General features: G+C 36.1%; 1 pseudogene; it reads right to left on the minus strand.

The window, feature by feature from the left end:
* LOC116756379 overlaps positions 1-16,889 on the minus strand; it is a 32,588-nt pseudogene extending 15,699 nt beyond the window's left edge.
* Between the last annotated feature and the right edge of the window lie 646 nt (positions 16,890-17,535).

Genomic DNA, 17,535 nt, shown 5'->3' on the forward strand with positions numbered 1-17,535 from the left:
AGCCATTGGGCTCAGCTGTTCCTGCTGTGCTTAGGAAGAAGTTTTATAAAGAAGGTAAACATTTTTAAAGATGTTTACAAGAAGTAAAATAAAAAGCCTTTTATGCTATTGAAAGGTATGGTAGGAAGGCAGTAAACCTATAGAAAGTATTTCCCTTGAAGAAGGTCAGACTAAATTCACTCTAGAGAAAGGACAGAAACAGATATGGCCACAAATTCAATTCACGCAAATCCCCAGACAGCTGACAGGCAATTATGAGTTTTGACTACTTTTACCGCTACTGACATTTTTGACACATAAGCGAGTATCGGGAAGTATTTCACCAGAGTTCAAAATATCAGGCAAAACTTCTGGACAGTGGCTTCTTTAAGAAAAATCTTATTCGCTGATCATTCTCAGAGTAATATATTTTTTATGTTTTTAAGAGCAAGAATAAGAATGAAAAATATCTGCTTGCTTAACTTAGTAACCTGATTCTATCAATAGTTAATTCCTGCCCTTTGCCTAAGAGGCATCATGGCCACCAGCCTCACCTATGTCATAGTTACTTTTTTGTCTGCCCTTTTTTTGGGTCTCTTTTCCCCCTGGAAGGTAATCTCACTGATTTCCTTTGTCTAGTTATGCAAAATAGCAAATGTCAAAGCTTGGAAACTGGTAATTTGGCAATTTTAGACAATCACCTCATAACCACGTTTTAGTACACCTTTGAAGCAGGAGAAGTTCAAAGGCTTTGAAAAGACAACTTTTGCTTTGCCTGTTACTATGAGTCATTTGAAGTAATTGGTCTTGTCTGATGTATGTTTTGAACTGAGGAAGTAGAGCTTTATTACCACAATCAGATACAGGTTTTTAGCCGAGGAAGTGGAGTTTTCCTCACAGATGTAGATGCATGCTTGATAAGGCAGAAAACAGACAGATGTGCCTCTATGCACAAGGGAAGAGGTGTGGAGAAGGAACCAAATAAAACAGTTGAGAAAATTCCATGAAGCTACGGTAAAGTGCTTTTGGAAGCCGTCCCAGTTAGGAAATTTCTCACAAGCAAGCAACTCATAATTTAGACGCAGACTTTAGACTTTAATTTTGATACCTACCCAAACCTACCTATTATCCTCATTATGTTAAAAGTGGGTCAGTGATTTGCACATAAGTAAACTGGGTAAAGGAAAATCATCTTCTTAAAAGAATATTAACTAATCTTTTTACTTCTCTTTTACAAATATGGCTCCTAAAGTCAGCTTTGCTTCATTAGGTTTTTTTACAGTGAAGACTGATGTTTCAGAAGCTATCTCATGAAAAATAAATGGCAAAATGTTCAACTCCAGAGAATATACCCATTTATGTTAATTTCTTTTGGCACCTTCCTTCAATAACATTTGTTAATGGTTTTCCATGTGTGTAGATGTGTGTAAATAAAGGAAGAAGACCAAAATTAAAACAAAACAAACAAACAAAAAACTGAAGCAAATATACATACACACAAACATTTCAAACAGAAAGAAAAGAAAGTTTAGTTATCTTTTTAAATATTTCTCATAAAACATTAGGTCAACAAATACTTATTGAATGCTTACAGTGGGTCAGATACTGGGCCAGAAAATAGAATACCTAGATTATCACAATCCCTTTCTCAAGGAGTTTACAATCTAGCAGGCAAAAGGAAAAAATGGCATGTACAATAATAAGCAAAAGTCACCAAAGGGAAGCATGCACAGGAGAGAGCAGACTATGGCTTCCTGAAAAAAGTTAGTTAACTACTTGGATCTTAATGAAGTCAGTGCCGCGGCGTGGACTTTCCAGGAAAAGGAAATAGTCTATGCTAAGGTACAGAAACATGAAAGGGTATAATCTATTTCCAAACCACCCACACTTAGTGTAGCTGGAATTTGGGAGAGAATCAATGAGAGGATGGGGACTTCCCTGGTGGTGCAGTGGTTAAGAATCCGCCTGCCAATGCAGGGGACATGGGTTCGAGCCCTTGTCTGGGAAGATCCCACATGCCGCGGCGCCCATGCGCAACAACTACTGAGCCTGCGCTCTAGAGCCCGCGAGCCACGACTACTGAGCCTGCGTACCACAACTACTGCAGCCCACGCACCTAGAGCCCAAGCTCTGCAACAAGAGAAGCCACCACAATGAGAAGCCCGTGCACTGCAAGGAAAAGTAGCCTCCACTCGCCACAACTAGAGAAAGCCTGTGCAGCAACGAAGACCCAATGCAACCAAAAATAAATAAATAATTTTTTTTTTTTTTTTTTTTAAAAAGAGGATGAAGAATGAAAGGGGAGGGAAAATTGGTAAGAAAGGAGGTGGACACAATTGGAATCACAGAGGTGAATAAGGTGACATCTTAGGACAAGTGAGAGACAGCAGAATTTGAGCAAGATGAATAGGAATGGTCACAGAATTGATGAGACACACTAGAGTGATTTTTCAAACATTCAGTGATAGAATAGAAAGTGAAATGTATGGAAGAGAAGAAGAAGAGGAAAGAGTCCTAGAAGACGCCCCCGCCTTTCAAAAACATTTGTCATTTTGTTTATGTACATTCATTAAGTCCTCATTTGCTTAAGATCTGCCCACTTCTCCCCAGATTGACAGCTCTTCAATTTATCCCCTGGTTCATCAAACTCTCTGGCAACTCAGTATTAGTTGAGCAACTGATTAAAAATATAAAAGATAGGGCTTCCCTGGTGGCGCAGTGGTTGAGAGACCGCCTGCCGATGCAGGGGACACGGGTTCGTGCCCCGGTCCGGGAAGATCCCACATGCCGCGGAGCGGCTGGGCCCGTGAGCCGTAGCCGCTGAGCCTGCGCGTCCGGAGCCTGTGCTCCGCAATGGGAGAGGCCCGCGTACTGCAAAAAAAAAAAAAAAAAAAAAAAAAAAAAAAAATATATATATATATATATATATATATATAAAAGATAAAATTCTAAATTTATTGAGATAGTGCAAATTATTTTGAGCTACTTCTTTGACACTGAGTTCTAACATTTCACTTATAAAAAATAAATATTTGGCAGAAAGTCAACAGTTTAACAATGCTATTTGTCACTCACACCTTAATAGGAATAAGGATTATCAGAATTGGTCTTAAGATGGAGAAAGAGGAGAATTGAAGAGAGCTATCAAAAAAGAAGAGCAGAGATTGCCTTATAAAGGAGGTGGATACAAAAGAGATAAGGGAAAATTTTGTGAAGGGCCAGTTAGAGCTGAAGGAGGACAGTAAGGAACTATGAAAGGGCATAGTATTCAGGGAGTCACAAAAAAGTCAATGCTACTTACACAGGTGCTTCCTCTTCCTGTTAATGGTCTTCTTATTTATTAACCAACTTTGGTAACATTTGTTTTAAATTAAGACAACATTTATATACAATGAAATGTGCACATTTAAGTGTATAATTCAATGATTTTTAACTAATATATACAACCCTGTACCCAATGCAGAGAACATTTCCATCATACCAAAAATTTCCTTTATGCTGCCCTACAATCATTCTCAGGACTCATAGGCAGCTACTGCTCTGATTTCAATCAATATATACAACTTTTACCTTGTATTTGAAGTGTTTACAAATTGTATCATATGGCATGTACTCTATTGTGTCTGGATTCTTTTATTCAACCAAATGTTTTGCTGTTTTTGTTGTTGCTTAATTCTCCAGTGTTATTCATTATACAGTGCCATATTCTATTATAAATGCTGAGTAGAATTCCATCATATGAATATATCAGAATATATCCTTTTTTCTCTTAAGGATATTTGGGTTTTAGCAGTTTGGGGCTACTATGAATTGCTACAAACATTTTGGCACACTGCTGTTTGTGAACATATGCTTCATTTCTCTTGTAAATATTTAAGAGTGGAATTTCTGGACAATGGGTTGATGGAGTATGTTTAACTTTGTAAGAAACAGCCAAACAGTTTACCAAAGGGGTGTATTGCTTTGTACCCCCACCAGTAACATATGAAAGTTCTAGTTCCTCCAAATCATCACATTTAGTATTATCAGTCTTTAATTTAGTTCTTCAAATGAGCATGAAGTGGTTTTTATTTAACCCAAGTGGAGAATGGTTCAGTGGGCTTTTGGCTTGACATATCTTTTGATAAGTGGCTGTTCAATTATCTAGCCTGTTTATATTGGCTAGTTAACATTTATTAATGATTTGTAGAAATTATTTATGTATTCTGGATGCAAATCCTCTGTCAGATGTACGGATTATGAATATTTTCTCCAGCCTGTGACTTGCATTTTTATTTTCATAATGGTATCTTTAGATGGACACTTTAAAAAAAATCACTTTGGTGAAATTCATTTTAAAATTTAATCTTCTTTATGTCTATTGCTTTTTTTTTCCTTGCCAAGAAATATTCACATAACCCAAGGTCATAAAGGTATTCTCACATTTTTTTTTAAGATTATTGCTTTAGATTTTACTTTCAGGTATATGATCCATTTCTAATGTTTGTGCATATTGCGAAGTAGACATGGTAAATTTCATTCCATGTGTTTATACAGATGCTATAGACCATTTGTTGAAAAAGAATTTCCTTTATGAAATAAGATTAGTGATTGCCTGATGGTGGGAGTAGGAGCAGGGATTGACAGCAGACTTTTGGGGATGATAGAAATATGCTAAAATGATGGTGGTGATGGTTGCCCAACCATAAAAAAAAAGAAAGAATATTCTCTCTCCATTGAATTTCCTTCACACCTTTGTCTAAAATCAATTGACATTTATGTGTAGATTTATTTCTAGGCTGTCTAGTCTGTTCAGCTGAGTTGTGACTCTATTCTTATGCAAATTCCACCCAATCTTGATTAGGTTGGCTTTAAAATAATTCTTAAAATCAGATAATATGAAATTTGCAATTTTGTTCTTCAAGATTGTTTCTTCACAATTTTCAAGATTGTTTCAACTAATCTAGATACATCATTTGTATTTCCATACAAGATTTAAAATCATCTTATTAATTTCTACAAAATAGCCCACTGTGATTTTTATTTGGATTGAAGTGAATCTACAAATTATTGGAGGAAAAGTGACATCTTAACAACAATGAGTTTTCCAATCCAGTAACACAATATATCTCTCAATATTTTATATCCTTTTGAATTTATCTCAGCAACATTTTGGAGATTTTGAGGTACAGGTTTTACTTGTCTTTGGTTAATTTTATTCCAAATTTTTAAATAATTATTAATACAAATTATATTTTATTTTTTAATTAATAAAATCGGTTTTAGTGAATTGTATTCTTGAACTTGCTAAAATCACTTATTATTTTTAGTAAAATTTTGTAGACTCCTTAGGACTTACTACAATACAATCACATAATCTGCAAAGAAACAGTTTTATTCTTCCCTTCCAGTCATCACACTTTCTATTATTTTCTTGCCTTATGACACTTGTTCTGACCTCTAATAAAAAACATTGATAGAAATAGTTAAAGTAAGATTGTTTTATTGTTCCTAATCTTAGTAGAAAATATTCGATATTTACCAATAAAAATGATGTTGATTTTTATGTGTATGCTCTTTATCAGATTGAAGATGTTTCTTTCTATTCCTAGTTTCCTATGTTTTTATTTTTCCTTCATGAATGAGTATGGAATTAGATCAAAGCCTATTTCTGCATCTGTTGAAAGGGCCATATGTCTTTATTTTTGTTTTTTCTGTTAATATGGTGAAATGATTTGATTGATTTTTGGCTGTTGAACCAACCTTGCATTTCTGTGATAAAGTCCAGTTGCTCCTGATGGATATATAGATATAGATAGAGATCTATAGCAGTATTATTCACAATAACCAAAAGGTGGAAACAACCTGTATTTTCATGGACAGATGTGATACAGATGTGACACATAAAAAAATATGTCACATACATACAATGGAATATTATTCAGCCTCAGAAAGGAATGAAATTCGGATACATGGTATCCGAAAATACCATGCTAAGTTAAATATTATGAAAATAATTGAAAATATTATGCTAAGTTAAATAAACCAGACACAAAAGGAAAAATATTGTATGACTCCACTTATATAAGGTACCTAGAATAGTCAAATTGATTAAGACAGAGAGCAGAAGAGTGGTTACCAGGGGTTGGGAGAAGAGGGTAATGCAGAGTAGTTCTTTTAATGGTACAGAGTTTTAGTTTGGATGATAAAAAAATTTCTGGAGATGCATAGTAGTAATTGTTGCACAACAGTGTAAATGTATGAAATGCTACATTTATAGCTTACTTGTACTATACAAATAAGTTGTATGCTTGAAAATGGTTAAATTTTATATTGCATATATTTTTCTACAAGGAAAAAAATAAATACTAAAAATAGTAGAATATTTGAAAATGATAATAATAAAACATTTTTAAACATGGTAGCATTCCTGATGGAATGACTTAATGAATGACTGTGATAACAGATCCCTTACTAAATCTCTACCTCCTTCTGACCTGCAGAGTCTGTGTAGGGTGGTAACTACAGCATCTACCAGCTGGTAAAACCTGCTGGAGAAAATCTCACGAGGAGGCACACTGATTCTTTGACAAGTGTATTCATATTAGCTAGTCCCTAAGTCCTTCTTGATCATCTTTTTATTTCATCTTTCTTTGCCATTTTCCAGAACCTATGCTCAAAATTTACCACTTTCTCTAAATTTCAGACCCCATGCCTGCCTTCCTCATTTTCAGAAGAGAACTTTTCTTCTCATTTATTGAGGAAGTAGAGGGTTTCTAAGAAATTTTTCTAATTCCCTCCCTTATCTTTCACAATTCAATTACTACTTTGCCCGACTTACTCTTCAATCTCAAAGAAGATGTTACCTCCCTTCCTTCACAAAAATAGCTGTTACTTCTATTGCACTTACTATATGCTTGGGATGCATATGGGCACAGCACATGACCCCAGCCACCTGTGGTAGGTCCTAATATTAGCCCAATTTTACAGATGTGGAAACTGAGGCACAGAGAGCTTCAGCAATATGCCCATGGCTACAACTAGGAAATGCTGGAGATAAGATACAAACTCAGTCAGGATGCTCTTAATTGCCTCTTTTATAATGAGTCTATTATATCTTCCTTTAGGAAACTCATTCAATTCAATATGTCTTTAAATTTAGATGTATACATTCTCTTTTCCATTACATTATATTCACATATTACAAACAAGTTTTCATTCCCCCATATATTTTGGGTGTACACACAGACACACACACACACACACACACACACACACACAAACACACACACACAATTCCAGCCTCCTTTCAAAGCTATCACTTCCCCTCTCTTCATTTTTCCTGTTAGAAGAGTTGTTTATAATTCACTTCATAAATAGGTTTTAACCACTGGCTACAAACCAACTTCTTGTTCCAAGTCTACCCCAAGACCAACTGAACAAAGGTCAATATTGTCCTAATGGCACAATCAATGGGGATCTGTTTTCACTATTCATTCTGCTGATCTCTTTACCACTATTACCTACTTTCACCTATTCTTCTACATTTTTAGAACATTCCTTCTTTTTTAAAATTAGAGTATAATTGCTTTAAAACTCTGCGTTAGTATCTGCTATACAATGAAGTGAATCAGCTACATGTATACCTATATCCCTTCCCTCTAGAACCTCCTTCCCACCCCCCCATCCCACCCATCTAGGTCTTCACAGAGCACCAAGCTGAGATTCCTGTGCTTTATGGCATGTTCCCACTAGCTATCTATTTTACTCATGATAGTGTATATATGTCAATCCTAATCTCCCAATTCGTCCCACCTTCCCCTTCTCCTGCTGTGTCCACATGTCCATTCTCTACATCTACATCTCTATTTCTGCCCTGCAGATATGTTCATCTGTACCATTTCTCTAGATTCCCCATATATGCGTTAATATATGACATTTGTTTTTCTCTTTCTGGCTTACTTCACTCTGTATGACAAATTCTAGGCAAATCCACATTTCTACAAACGACCCTTTTTATGGCTGAGTAATATTCCATTGTATATATGTATCACATCTTCTTTATCCATTAATATGTCATTGGACATTTAGGTTGCTTCCATGTCCTGGCTATTGTAACTAGTGCTGCAAAGAACACTGGGATACATGTGTCCTTTTGAATTATGGTTTTCTCAGGGTATATGTCCAGTAGTGGGATTGCTGGGCCATATGGTAGTTCTATTTTTAGTTTTCTAAGGGACCTCCATACTGTTCTTCATAGTGGTTATATCAGTTTATATTCCCACCAGCAGAAGCAGGAAAAACTACAATTCTGCAGCCTGTAGAATGAAAACCACATTCACAGAAAGATAGACAAAATGAAAAGGCAGAGGATTATGTACCAGATGAAAGAAAAAGATAAAACCCCAAACAACTAAATGAAGTGGAGATAGGCAACCTTCCAGAAAAAGAATTCAGAATAATGATAGTGAAGATAATCCAGGACCTCAGAAAAAGAATGGAGGCAAAGATCGAGAAGATTCAAGAAATATTTAACAAAGACCTAGAAGAATTAAAGAACAAAAACCTAGAAGAATTAAAGAACAAACAAACAAAGATGAACAATACAAAAACTGAAATGAAAAATACACTAGAAGGAATCAATACTGAAGCAGAAGAACAGATAAGTGACCCAGAAGACAGAGTGGTGGAATTTACTGCCAAAGAACAGAATAAAGAATAAAGAATGAAAAGAAGTGAAGACAGCCTAAGAGACCACTGGGACAACATTAAATGCACCAACATTCATATTATAGGGGTCCCAGAAGGAGAGGAGAGACAGAAAGACCCGAGAAAATATTTGAAGTGACTATAGTCAAAAACTTCCCTAACATGGGAAAGGAAATAGCCACCCAAGTCCAGGAAGTGCAGAGTCCCAAGCAGGATAAACCCAAAGAGAAACATGCCGAGACACACAGTAATCAAATTGACAAAAATTAAAGACAGAGAAAAATTATTAAAAGCAACAAGGGAAAAATGTCAAATAACATATAAGGGAACTCCCATAAGGTTAACAGCTGATTTCTCAGCAGAAGCTCTACAAGCCAGAAGAGAGTGGCACCATATATATAAAGTGTTGAAAGGGAAGCACCTACAACCAAGATTACTCTACCCGGCAAGGATCTCATTCAGATTTGACAGAGAAATCAAAAGCTTTACAGACAAGCAAAAGCTCACAGCATTCAGCACCACCAAACCAGCTCTACAACAAATGCTAAAGGAACTTCTCTAAGTGGGAAATACAAGAGAAGACAAGAACCTACAAAAACAAGCCCTAAACAATTAAGAAAATGGTAATAGGAACATACATATTGATAATCACCTTAAATGTGAATGGATTAAATGCTCCAACCAAAAGACACAGGCTCGCTGAATGGATACAAAAACAAGACATATATATATATATATATATATATATATATATATATATATATATATATATATATATATATATATGCGGTCTACGAGAGACCCACTTCAGATCTAGGGACACATACAGACTGAAAGTGAGGGGATGAAAAAAGATATCCCATGAAAATGGAAATCAAAAAAAGCCAGAGTAGCAATACTCATATCAGATAAAATAGACTTTAAAATAAAGAATGTTATAAGAGACAAGGAAGGTTACTATATAAGGATCAAGGGATCAATCTAAGAAGAAGATATAACAATTATAAATATATATGCACCCAACATAGGAGCACCTCAATACATAAGGCAAATGCTAACAGCTATAAAAGAGGAAATCGACAGTAATGCAATAATAGTGGGGGACTTTAACACCTCATTTATACCAATGGACAGATCAACCAGACAGAAAATTAATAAAGAAACACAAGTTTTAAATGACACAATAGACCAGATAGATTTAATTGATATTTATAGGACATTCCATCTGAAAACAGCAGATTACACTTTCTTCTCAAGTGCAAATGGAACATTCTCCAGGATAGATCACATCTTGGGTCACAAATCAAGCCTCAGTAAATTTAAGAAAATTGAAATCATATCAAGCATCTTTTCTGACTGCAATGCTATGAGATTAGAAATCAATTACAAGGAAAAAAAATGTAAAAACCGTAAACACATGGAGGCTAAACAATACATTACTAAATAACCAAGAAATCACTGAAGAAATCAAAGAGGAAATCAAAAAATACCGACAGACAAATGACAGTGAAAACATGATGATCCGAAACCTATGGGATGAAGCAAAAGCAGTTCTAAAAAGGAAGATTATAACAATACAATCCTACCTCAAGAAAAAAGAAAATCTCATATAAACAATCTAACCTTACACCTAAAGGAACTAGAGAAAGAAGAACAAACAAAACTCAAAGTTAGTAGAAGGAAAGAAATCATAAAGAGCAGAGCAGAAATAAATGAAATAGAAGCAAAGAAAACAACAGCAAAGTTCAATAAAACTAAAAGCTTCCTCTTTGAGAAGATAAACAAAATTGATAAACATTTAGCCAGACTCATCAAGAAAAAGAGGGAGCAGACTCAAATCAATAAAATTAGAAATGAAAAAGGAGAAATTACAACAGACACTGCAGAAATACAAATCATCATAAGAGACTACTACAAGCAACTCTGTGCCAATAAAATGGACAACCTGGAAGAAATGGATAAATTCTTAGAAATGCACAACCTTCTGAGACTGAACCAGGAAGAAATACAAAATATAAACAGACCAATCACAAACACTGAAATTGAAACTGTGATTTTAAATCTTCCAACAAACAAAAGTCCATGACCAGATGGCTTCACAGGTGAATTCTATCAAACATTTAGAGAAGAGCTAAAACCCATCCCTCTCAAACTCTTCCAAAAAATTGCAGAGGAATGAGCACTGCCAAATTCATTCTATGAGGCCACCGTCACCCTGATACCAAAACCGAACAGAGATACTACAAAAAAACAAAATTACAGACCAGTATCACTGAAGAATATAGATGCAAAAATCCTCAACAAAATATGAGCAAACAGAATCCAACAGTGCATTAAAAGGATCATACACCATGATCAAGTGGGGCTTATCCCAGGGATGTAAGGATTCTTCAGTATACTCAAATCAATCAATGTGATACACCATATTAACAAACTGAAGAATTAAAACCATATGATCATCTCAATAGATGCAGAAAAATCTTTTGACAAAATTTGGCACCCATTTATGATAAAAACTCTCCAGAAAATGGGCATAGAGGGAAACTACCTCAACATTATAAAGACCATAAAAGACAAACCCACAGCAAACATCATTCTAAATGGTGAAAAATTGAAAGCATTTCCTCTAAGATAAGGAAAAAGACAAGGATGCCCACTTTTGCTAGTACTATTCAACATAGTTTTGGAAGTCCTAGCCATGCATAAAAGGAATACAAATTAGAAAAGAAGAAGTAAAACTGTCACTATTTGCAGATGACATGATACTATACATAGATAATCCTAAAGATGCCACCAGAAAACTACTAGAGCTAACCAACGAATTTGGTAAAGTTGCAGGTTACAAAATTAATGCACAGAAATCTCTGGCATTCCTATACACTAACAATGAAAGATCAGAAAGAGAAATTAAGGAAACAATCCCATTCACCATTGCAACAAAAAGAATAAAATACCTAGGTATAAATCTACCTAAGGAGGTAAAAGACCTGTACTCAGAAAACTATAAGACAGTGATGAAAGAAATCAAAGATGGCACAGACAGATGGAGAGATATACCATTTTCTAGGATTGGAAGAATCAATATTGTGAAAATGACTATACTACCTGATGCAATCTACAGATTCAGTGCAATCCCTATCAAATTACCAATGGCATTTTTTACAGAACTAGAACAAAAAAATCTTAAAATCTGTATGGAGACACAAAAGACCCTGAATAGTCAAAGCAATCTTGAGGGAAAAAAATGGAGCTGGAGGAATCAGACTCCCTGACTTCAGACTATACTACAAAGCTACAGTCATCAAAACAATATGGTACTGGCACAAAACAGAAATATAGATCAATGGACAGGATAGAGAGCCCAGAGATAAACCCACTCACCTATGGTCAACTAATCTATGACAAAGGAGGCAAAAATACACAATAGAGAAAAGACACTCTCTTCAATAAGTGGTGCTGGGAAAACTGGACAGCTACATGTACAAGAATGAAATTAGAACAGTCCCTAACACCATAAACATAAATTCAAAATGGATTAAAAACCTAAATGTAAGACCAGACACTATAAAACTCTTAGAGGAAAACATAGGAAGAATGCTCTTTGACATAAATCACAGCAAGGTCTGTTTTGACCCACCTCCTAGAGTAATGGAAATAAAAACAAAAATAAACAAATGGGACCTAATGAAACTTAAAAGCTTTTGCACAGCAAAGGAAACTATAAACAAGATGAAAAGACAGCCCTCAGAATGGTAAAAAAATATTTGCAAACGAATCAATGGACAAAGGATTAATCTCCAAAATATATAAACAGCTCATGCAGCTCAATATGAAAAAAAACCAACAACCCAATCAAAAAATGGGCAAAAGACCTAAATAGACATCTCTCCAAAGAAAACATACAGATGGCCAAGATGCACATGAAAAGCTGCTCAACATTACTAATTATTAGAGAAATGCAAATCTAAACTACAATGAGGTATCACCTCACACCAATTAGAATGGGCATCATCAGAAAATCTACAAACAACAAATGCTGGAGAGGGTGTGGAGAAAAGGGAACCCTCTTGCTCTGTTGGTGGGAATGTAAATTGATACAACCACTATGGAGAACAGTATGGAGGTTCCTTAAAAAATTAAAAATAGAATTACCACATGACCCAGCAATCCCACTACTGGGCATATACCCAGAGAAAACCATAATTCAAAAAGACACATGCACCCCAATGTTCATTGCAGGACTGTTTACAATAGCTGGGTCATGGAAGCAACCTAAATGCCCATTGACAGATGAATGGATGAAGAAAATGTGGTACATATATACAATGGAATATTACTCAGACATAAAAAGGAACCAAATTGGGTCATTTGTAGAGATGTGGACCTAGAGACTGTCATACAGAGTGAAGTAAGTCAGAAAGAGAAAAACAAATATTATATATTAACACATATATGTGGAATCTAGAAAAATGGTACAGATAAACCAGTTTGCAAGGCAGAAATAGACACAGATGTAGAGAACAAACATACGGACACCAGTGGGGGATAGCATGGGGGTGGTGGTGGGATGAATTAGGAGTTTGGGATTGACCTATGAACACTAATATGTATAAAATAGATAAATAATAAGAACCTGCTATATAAAAATAAATTAAAAAAATAAAACTCTAAAAAAAAATATGTACATTCACACCAACAGTGCAAGAGGGTTCCCTTTTCTCCACACCCTCTCCAGCACTTTTTGTCTGTAGAGTTTTTGTTAGCATTCCTTCTGATGGCCTAGTTTTATTGCCCCTCTTTCTTTTCTTAAATATTGATGTTCTCAAGAATCCTGTTTTTTTTATTCTCTTTCTTTCAAGTAGCTCTCCCAATATCTGCAACTTCCTTAACCTACGAATACTTCATTAATACACACATATTAGAAGAGTGGTGTTTACCTTCTTTCCCACTTGCAAAGGGATGGATGAAACAAATTTTGGTAGACTACCTCTAAGACTAAACTTAATCCCTGCTCTAATCTGACAATTTTAGATACAATTAGCCCTTATTTGTTCATTAGTATGTTCCAGGCACTGTTCTAAGGGCTACGTAGGTTTTAATTCATTTCCTTCTCACAATTATCACATGCAGTAGATACTATTATCATCCCTACATGAGAGGTGAGAAATCTGAGACACAGAGAAGTTAAGTGAGTCACCCAAGGATTCCCACCTGGTAAATAGTAGAGCCAGGGTTCAAAATAAAACAGTGTAGTTCCAGAACCATTCTCTTACCAACCATGCCTCATAATGTTTTAACCACTGAATAATGTTATTGGCAGGACCATGGCACTAAACAACTCCTGGGCCTCTTTCCCATGGATCCTGCAGAGCCCCTGACCAACAGAAAGGTGATCTCTCTTGTTTATCCACTCTCACACAAATAAGAGAGAGACAATGACATTCTGAACTAAATTTTGTAATCTCAAATGTCATAAAACTATTGCTTGTCCACTGTCCTATAGATAAGAGAAAAGCAATGGCATTCTAATTAAGCAATGGATTTGGAATAAGGAAAGAAAGTAAAACTAATTATCTGGCCCCGTCCTCTCAGACATAATATGGAGCTGTTAGATACATTTTCACTTCCTAGAGTACAGACTAGATGGAGAGATGCATTCAACAACCAAATAGATTCTGTTTTAATGTAAATCATATCATATCACTCCTCTGTATCTTACCCTTCAATGGCTTTCCACTACATTTTGAATAAAAATTAAGTGTATTAATGTACACATACATTTCAGCATCACCAGACTCCCACCAATTTCTCCAATCTCTGTGTTCACCTCTCTCCCTAGTTTACTATGTTCCTTTCACCCTAGTCTCTGTTCTCTCTGCCTGGGACACTCATCTTCCCATTCTTGGCAAAGCCAGCTCCTTTTTATCCTTCAGGTCTCAGCTTAAATGTTACTTCCTTAAAGAAGCCTTCCTTGGACACTGAATATAATTAGGTTGCCCTCCGCTCCCAATTACTGTCTAGCATCTCACTTTGTTTACTTCCTATTAGGATCAAAAATTGATCAATTAATTGCTAATAATTAAATTTTAAATGATTAATTCTTTGCCTACCCTACTAGTATGTAAGCTCGTAATTTCAACACTACATTAATGATTAGCACAAAGCACAGAATATAAGCAGAACTTAAGATATTTATTATACTGAGAAATACAAAGTGACATATTTCATGGAATTGCCCCCCCGCCAAATTCCTTTGTCTGAAAACTCATATAAGCCTTATCTTCCCATGTATATTTACTTGAAAGAGCATGCACTTCAGAGTTGGACAGAAGTGGATTCATATCTACCTCTGTTACTTACAAACTGCATGATCTTGGGCATCGTTATTTTGAAATTTTCCCTCATTCGATAAGGAAAAAAATAATATTTACCTCATGGAGTTGGTGTGATTATTCAGTGTAATAGTAAAATGACTAAGTCTATTCCTGGCACTTAGCTAACAGGTAATAAATGTTTATTTTCTCTCTTCATTCCATTCCTACCCACAGTGACACTCCCTTGCAAGGCCATGGATCACCCCAAACATATGAGAAAATAAAAGTCAACAAAAGCAATCTTTTTCAAGTTTCAAATATCTAAACCACATTCAGCCTTGTCTTTAAAATCCCAGAAAGTTTAATGAGGAGGAGAAGGATTATACAGAGGCAGAAGAGGAGAAGCAGGAAGCACAGGAGGAAAAGGTGAAGAAAAAATTAAGGAAGAAAAAATTAAAGGGTTTCCCTCTTGAGAGGGTACCGACAGAGCATTTCAGTCTTGGCCACATATCCACTGAAGACACACACAGAACATAGAGGCAGCCCTGAAAATAGGAAAGCTTTTTTTTTTTTAAACATCTTTATTGGAGTATAATTGCTTTACAATGGTGTGTTAGTTTCTGCTTTATAACACAGCGAATCAGCTACACATATACATATATCCCCATAATTCCTCCCTCTTGCGTCTTGCTCCCACCCTCCCTATCCCACCCCTCTAGGTGGTCACAGAGCACAGACCTGATCTTAGGTTTTCAAGGAGGTTTCTCGTTGACTCCATTGACACAATACCTCCTGCCAGGCCCTCTGTGCCTCAACATTCTTCAGAAATGAGCAGCTCTGTTCCAACAGTTTTGGCCAATGTGACCATTTCACAGATGCTATATGTTGAGGGAACATCTAGTCCCTTACTTTTTTCTTCCTTTGAGTTGATAGTAATCATGGATAGTTAAAGGCAAAACAACTCATTACTTAGAATTTTACAACTTGGTTACATCCCAGCATTTGTTTACTTATTAAAACAATTTATTGGCAGTTTGGGAGGAAGATTTTTTCCTATAGAAAAAGCCTCTGAGGTATTTCTGGAGGCATATTTCAGATTCTCAAGGAGGACTTAGTAGGAAATAGTTTTTGCTACAATGTTTGACATGAGTCCAGGCTATTCCTGGAACTCTCTTTATATAGAGACAACATACACAGATATCTTCAGAGGTTACCAGTAGGTTTAAAATGAATCTTAAATGTTTCCACTTCAGAAGGGCAGGGCTTCTAGTCTTAGGTGGGGACATCAGCCATTTTATCATTTATTTCTCCTCAGTGTCTCTAGTCTGTCCGCACTGGTATGTTTATAACAGAAGTAGCCTTGTGTGTCCTAAAAAATGAGACCCTTGGGTAATAATTGCCAGGTGATGGGGTGGATCCAGGATAGATGGCATTGCAGGTAAAAATAAGGATTCGGGATGCAAAATGAGATCACATAGTATCTTGCTTTTAAATGACCTTTAGCTCACCTACATACATAATGGTTTGCAAAATAAGTAAAAACTGTTACCAAGTTGCTCAGCAATGCTATCTTAAAATATCTCTAAGAGGGATAGTTTTAAACTGGAAGAGTTTTTAACAATCTTCCTATGAGTTCAAATCAGATTTGATGAGGAGCAATGCAGAAAAGTCCTGAATCTTCAGAAATGTGCATCTGTTCTTAAGTTTAGGAATCATCGATCTGAAGTGCAGCTGAATGGGATAGATTCAGCAGCAATTTGAAGAATTTGAGTTTGTCAAAGTCAGATTTCATACATGGGGACTCACCTTATCCAGCAGGGCTTTTAGCACTGGTTCTTCCTGCAGTCCCTCTGTGAGGCACCCTGTATGACCTACTAAGACAGTCTCCTTCTGGCAGCTTTGCTTCATCTATGCCTGTGAGGAACCCTGCAATGTCATCTTGCTTCTCCTCAACCTCACTTTGACTTTAAGAAGACTGGCTGTAGTACATTTTCAGAACTGGTCCCAAAGCCCAAATCATGGAAAGATGGGATGATTTTCTCCACCTTATTAAAAACGTAGACAATACATCATTTTTCTTTTTTACTGTGGGAAAATGTGTAACAAAACGGTTCATGCGCTAGTGCTTTAATAGGAAGCCCAATGGATGCCTTTTACTATTAAGTGTGGGTCTGGCATGTTCATAGGTTTGTGTTAATTCTCTTAACCGAGGGCTCTAGAATCCTGTGGCTTGGCTATCATGATGTTGAAGAACAAAGAAAGCCCTAGTAGAAACACCAGAATCCTATTTGCACAGGAATTTGGTGGGGAACTCATGGCCTATTTCATTTCTACCTAGCCATGGCCCTCACGAATCTTGCTACTGCTGACCAAATCAGGTGTGTTTATAAGGCCTTCCTTTTTAACTTGAACCCCTACTGGTTTTCTTTCTTTCTTTCTTTTTCTTTCTTTCTTTCTTCCTTCCTTCCTTCCTTCCTTCCTTCCTTCCTTCCTTCCTCCCTCCCTCCCTCCCTCCCTCCCTCCCTCCCTCCCTCCCTCCCTTTCTTTCTTTCTT

Source organism: Phocoena sinus, chromosome 7 (genome assembly GCF_008692025.1).
Source record: "Phocoena sinus isolate mPhoSin1 chromosome 7, mPhoSin1.pri, whole genome shotgun sequence".
Taxonomy (NCBI): Eukaryota; Metazoa; Chordata; class Mammalia; order Artiodactyla; family Phocoenidae; genus Phocoena; species Phocoena sinus.